Below are 6,984 nucleotides of genomic sequence, written 5' to 3'. Positions count from 1 at the left end.
AAGAGTTGACTCATTGGAAAAGACTGTGATGCTGGAAGGGCTTGGGGGCAGGAGGAGAAGGGGACGACAGAGGATGAGATGGCTGAATGGCGTCACCGACTTGATGGACGTGAGTCTGAATGAACTCCGGGGAGTTGGTGATGGACAGGGAGGCCTGGCCTGCTGAGATTCATGGGGTTGCAAAGAGTCAGACATGACTGAGCAACTGAACTGAACTGAACTGAACTGAACTTGCTCTGTATGTCTCAACTTTACTTCTGTCTACTTAGTGGGTTTCTCAGTTTTCTCTTTCTCCTCATGGCTTCCCTGATAGCTCAGTTGTTAAAGAATTTGCCTGCAATGCAGTTGGTCCTGGTTTGATTCCTGGGTTGGAAAGATACACTGGAGAAGGCATAGGCTACCCACTTCAGTATTCTTGGGCTTCCCTTGTGGCTTAGCTGGTAAAGAATCTGCCTGCAATGTGGGAGACCTGGGTTTGATCCCTGGGTTGGGAAGATCCCCTGGAGAAGGGAAAAGCAACCCACTCCAGTATTCTGACCTGGAGAATTCTAGAACTCTATAGTCCATGGGGACACAAAGAGTTGGACATGATCGAGCGACTTTCACTTTCACTTTCTTTCTCCCCATAAATGTATCCTGTATAAATCCTGCAGATTCCTAGTACTGACTTCATCATCCCTGATTCTACATGACTGATGGATTCTAGTACCCTTCACACATTCTAACTGGCTTACTAGATCTGTGAGGGTGTCCTTACTACAGATTTTCAAAATAGTTCAGTGCCATCAACTTAGCCTTAGAATCCATTCATATGGGTGCCGGTCCATTCAGATCCAGTCACCTAGGGGCCTAGGAGTTGTGGTCTGGCAATATAATCATGGCAATTGGATCGTCTTTTTTTCAGGAAGATTGAGGAAGTGATATTCCTAGAAGCTATTTGGACCCAGGAGCAATAATTATAATAATATTTATAATATCTAATATACCCATCCTGGGGAAGGACATGGCAGCCCACTCCAGTATTCTTGCCTGGTACTTGCCATGGACAGAGGAGCCTGATGGGCTACAGTCCATGGGGTTGCAAAGAGTTGGACACGACTGAGTGACTAAGCACAGCACAGCACAATATACCCATAAAAAAGTAGGCTTCCATGAAGTAGGCTATTTCAAATGCTACTTAGGCTTTCCCCAACCAGGGTCTAGATGCTACTTAAAAAGCTGAATCATCAGATTGAAGCATACATGGATATATGGTATGCATTTTAGTCTGAAATGTACAAGAAGTAACACATTTCTTTATTATTCTTTAAGCCCCTCTTCAGCAAACACATAGATACACAGTCTGCTGAAATCATAAAAAGTTTAGCCTTCTTTATTTCTAGTAAACCCCTAACAATCCTCAGTTTACATTAACATACCACCAAGGAGATATTTTTTATTATTATTTCATGGTCTTTCCATAGCTCAAGGCTTTCTGCTGTTCCTGTGCTGTCCTCAGAGCATAGAAATCTTTTTCCAAGCCTGAGAATCCCAACGGCTAAAATCTTATCTCCCTTAGATGTGGAAAAATTATTTTTTTTAAAATTTATCTCTTACACAGAGTATTGCTGGGGTTAAAACTTCCATCCAGGCCATTCTTGAACACACAGAGCTGTTTGCCTCCCTCATTTCAAGGACTTTCTGATCGCTCATGAAGGAAATTCTTCCATACCTTCTCTGTACCTTCCTGCAAATGGCATAGTAGGCAGTGGGTTTAGGTTTTTGTTAAACCCAGACCAGGAAGTTTTGGAGTCTTTCCATCTGCCTAATAGAGATGAGTGAGCTATTCACTTTGGGCACAAAATTGAAGGGGACCCCAAAAATCTCTGTAATCATGATGAATGATACTTAATGTAATATAAAATCAAAATTAATGCAGAAACGCATGATGAAAGTATCACAGTTTTAAACAAAGACAGGATCAGTATTGCTGATTTTTTTTTTTTTTTTTGCCATAGGTTCCATCATGGCTCAGAATAGCATGCAGTTGGCCACATATTGTCCCTAAGCGCTGAACATGCTATTTATTTACACAGAGGAGAAAGCAAAGACAGAACCACATATGTTAACTCTCAAAATGTTATCCCGTGAAATATGGAGGAGATGCTCTTTGGAGAATAATCTGTCAAGAACAGCAGCCTGAACTCACATATTTAGAACTTGATTTTCTTGAAATTGCTTGTTAGGATGAATCACATCCTAAACATCTGATACTAACAGAGGCTAGTGAGAAGCTTGAGACCTCCTATTCTTTGGAAGAGACAGTTGTTAGATGTCATACTCCATGCTGCCGTTGGTGGACTGAGAACAGTGACTTAGAGCTGGACTCAGTGTACCATTGGAGCCTTGAAAGAGGTCCACAGTTCCCAGCTCTGGTAGAAGGTGGGAGGTAGTAAGGGACCCTTGTACATTTTTCCTAAACACCCAGGGGAGATTCATCTATTTTATCTCTTGGACACCCCGGATTTTCTTCACACTAGTAGCCCTTGTGATTAGTCACCATATGAGCTAAGAATGGCTTCTTAGAAAAAGTCCGCTTGCCTCAAGCCACAGCAGATTCATTCCAGCTTTTCAAACTGGCTAGCTAAGTCATCAAACTGATAAATGAACATTCTAAGAAACTCTTCCCTATCTTACTCCCCATGAAAATGACTGAGTTTTCAATTAAAAAAAAATTCAGCTGTTTACTTAAACTCTGCATTTTTTTTCTGGAATTAGTTTTCATTTTCTTATCGTCAAAGAACTAAAGGTAACTAAAATAATCTAATACCTTCCTATTCAAAATGTAGTCATGAGACCAGAAGAATCAGTATTAACTATTAGAAATACAGAATCTGAGACCCCTTCCCATGCCTAGTGAATTACAGTTTTTATTTATCAAGAAACCCAGGTGATTTGTATCCATGGCAAAGTCTGAAAAATGCTGATACAATACAGACTTTTGTTTTTTCCCCTTCCAGTTTATATTTATCTTGTTCTTCACTCTCCGGTGTATGTTTTGATGCCCAATTGTTGCTTTCAGTTTCTCGTTATTTACCCCACATCTTTTCCTTGATTTTGTTCTAAGTAAAATATTTTTAAAACATAGATTTTCAGCACTTAAGTCCTGCAGAATACTATCTCCCTACTCTGTTATACTTTGAAAAATGCTTTTTAGATCTTAGGACTAAGTCTGAGCTATTTGTGAAATTGGTTGCTCTGGAATTTGCACTCATTATAGCATCATGAGTTTTTCTGTGGATGTTGTAATTTTTCTATAATGGGGGATGTTTTCTCCTTACTTTGGGGGAAAGTTATTTTGTACATGGGGCACAAGCTGGTGAGCATTCTACACTTGGTAGAAGCAGTGATGTACTGAAACCAGATCATACCAGCTCAAGAGAGCCAAATGTATGCTTATCTTAATGCTGCATTTATCCACATCATTATGGTCGCTTGAAATCCCACTTAGTGGAGGTATTCACAATTTATACCACAGAAATTGGCAAATACTACATATCAAGGTGTTTTTTTTTTCTTTTTCACGTGTATTGCTGGAATATAAACATTCCAAGTTGTCCTGAACAGTAGTAGTAAACATTTCCCCTGAAACTTCAGTTGAGGCAGTTATCATTAGTTTGTTTCCTTTATAATATTGCTTAGAGTTAAGATTACAAAAATTATAATCTCAAACAGTAGTACATGGTAGATAAATAGGTGGTAAAAAAAAAAAGTCTTAGGCATGATAAGTAAGTTGATGAGGAAAATGTAATTAGGAAATGATGTAATAAGTATTGGAGTATCTATATTTCTCCAAAGCTCTTACTGTTTTTGACATAAGTCAAGGTACGACTTGAGACAGGTCTGTAAGGACTTTGATGTTTGTGGGTAGACTGCTAACCTGTTTATACCTTAAAAAAATATTTATAGCATGTTGAAAAAATATTTACCAGAACAAGTTACTCAAGAATATAAATAAGAGCTAAACACTTAAAAGGGTAATTACTATGAACCAGGTATTATTTTAAACATGTCATAGGTATTTTAATCCTCATGAAAACACCAAACTGGTGAATACTGTATTTTACAAATGAGGTAAGAAAACTTGACCAAGACCTGACAAGCCGCATATGGTTAGTTTGGGATTTAAACCCAGGTCATTTCACATTGGTGCTTCCCAAGTGGCGCTTGCGATAAAGAATCTACCTGTCAATGCAGGAGACATGGGTTTCCATCTCTGGGTTGGGAAACCTCCCAGGAGGATAAAATGGCAACTTGCTTCCAGTATTCTTGCCTGGAGAATCCCATGGACAGAGGAGCCTGGTGGGCTACAGTCCGTAGTGTAGAGAAGAGTTGGATGCAACTTAGCACACACACATCTCACGTTATTGCTTTCAGAAACGCTCCTTAGCTGGAGAGTCACAGGACCTGTCTCTACATTGTTAATCAGGTTGGCCACATAGTTCAGGTTTCAGAGATGGCTGTCTTTCATAAACCTTGTGTAGTTTTGACTTGTAAAATGTACATTTTCTTTCAAATATGTTCTTAGTTGTTAAACTTCATCATTTTTCCCATTTCAAAAACCAAGAGCTCTACCAATATATAACTTGAATATCTCCTCGTTTAGATTAATGTCATACCAAAAAGACTTCTTAAGAATTTTCTGGTTATGAAATTTAAAAAAAAACCAACAAACTTGCTTATTATTTACATAATTACTATGAATAATTTTAAAATCTAAATTTTAACTATATGGAATAAATTCACTCCACTTTTTTTCTGTCATGTATTCATCCACTAAAATATTTGTCTTTAAAAATGTAGAGACACTTCAGTATCAGGCTGTATGTAGCCAGAAATATATTCTGATGAAAAAAAGGTAATGTGCATAAATTATCCTGGAAGAAAACATTCCATTAACTATAGACAACTGACTTTCGTTGCATACAAAGTGATTTATAATGTACACTGTTTTTGCAAAAGAAATTCTAGGAGAGGCAACAGTTGTCTAGATCTTGGCAGTGGTTTTGAGTCATTTTGTAATTGAGCATTAGATTTATGAAGTCAGTAACATCAACAATGTATTCTGATTTTATCTTAATTGGATGCAATTAGACCTAGGTGTGCTTTTCATAAAATTAAAGATCTGAAGCACAGCAATATCAAAGACACCAGTGTTCTTTTGTTTTCCTAGATGAAACAGGTTGAGCTTTTATATGTTATTGGGATTTCTACATATTTATGGAGATAAAGGCTAGGAAGTAGTTTGTGTTCTCCTTGATTTTCCTCTCTCAGGGTTTATATATCTATATCTATATATTGTTGCTTTTCAGTTGCTCAGTCATGTCCATCTCTTTGTGAACCCATGGTCTGTAGCCTGCCGGGTTCCTCTGTCCATGGGATTCTCCAGGCAAAAATACTGGAGTGGGTTACCATTTCCTTTTCCAGGGAATCATCCTGACCCTGAGATGGATCAAATCCAAGTCTCTTATGTGTCTTGCATTGGCAGGTGAGTTATTTACCACTAGTGCCACCTGGGAAGCCCCTATATATGTATATCTATATATAAACCTATGTAGATAGATATAAATATTTCCTGAGACTTCAGTTTTAATTCAGTCATTCATTTAGCAAATAGAATTTAAGGCCCATTAAGTGCCAGGCATGAGTCTATTCTCTAGTGATATTCTGGTGAACACTCATGGACTCTCTTGATATTTGAGGAACTGAAGATAAAAATGTAGATTAATATAAATAACATAGAATATAGTCTATAAGATTTATATGTATTATATACACACTGTATATGTGTACATTATAAAATATTATGTATATATATTGTAAATTTTATATACTATACATTCTATGGGCTTCTCCACTGGCTCAGCAGTAAAGAATCCACCTGAGGTTCAGGATTCTCATGTTCAACCTCTGGATTGGGAAGAGCCCCTGGAGGAGGGCTGGCAACTAACTCCAGTATTCTTGCCTGGAGAGTTCCACTGACAGAGGAGCCTGGCAGGCTACAGTCCATAGGATCACAAAGAGTGGCACAGGACCAAAGCAACTGAGCACGCACACACACATATTCTATCTAAAGTCCTGGCTTTGGAACTCCATGGTGAAGTAGTTTTTTTTTAATTTTTTTTTTTTTTTTAACTTTATTTTACTTTACAATACTGTATTGGTTTTTCCATATATTGACATGAATCCACCATGGGTATACATGCGTTCCCAAAAAAAGAGAAAATTTAACTGCAAATGCCAAAGGGAAAACAGTCAATTTTCAGTTAAAGCTAAGAGATAAAATTAGTGTGTTTGTGGAGAGGTAAATAGACTTGAAATAGTTATTTATGAAGGAAGAAATTTTCTGTAATCACGAAACACATTCTGGAGAAAGATGAACTAAGCACTATTGGATAAAGGCCAAACAAGCAGAGAGTGTTTGGGAGTTAAGAGGGGTTAAAAAAAAAAAAAATCAATGACCAGAGAGATAGAACTTATAGATGACTTAATGCCATTCTCATAGTAATTCTAGCATATAGTCAATAGAACTTTCCTAGGATAACAGAGTCTGGGATTTGACCTAGTTCTATGTAATTGTGGGACACAGTGGAGTATACTTTTTAAAGGGATGACTTTAGATTCAAACTAAATTCTGCCTCTTCCATTTACTTGGAATAAAAATTTGATCAAGTTTCTTAATCTCAGCATTTCATTATCTATAAAATAGGGCAAAAATAGCCCTTACTACAGGAAGCTTTTTTGAAGATCAAATTGGTAGTAGTTCATTTTACTTGCTGAAAAGAAAGCCTGGAATCATAAAGGATTAAGTTTAGCTGATGATCTTTAAACTAATTGTAATCTTACCCCTACCTATGTCTTTTAGTTGCATGAGAAAAATAATTCATGCCACAGCGCAGTGAGGAGTGGCCTCAGGGAGGAGAAGTCACGCTCAGTCACTAGAGA

This window comes from Oryx dammah, unplaced genomic scaffold, assembly GCF_014754425.2.
Source record: "Oryx dammah isolate SB20612 unplaced genomic scaffold, SCBI_Odam_1.1 HiC_scaffold_12, whole genome shotgun sequence".
NCBI classification, from domain to species: Eukaryota; Metazoa; Chordata; class Mammalia; order Artiodactyla; family Bovidae; genus Oryx; species Oryx dammah.
The sequence above is the reverse complement of the archived record's forward strand: the minus strand, read 5'-3'. Positions refer to the sequence as shown.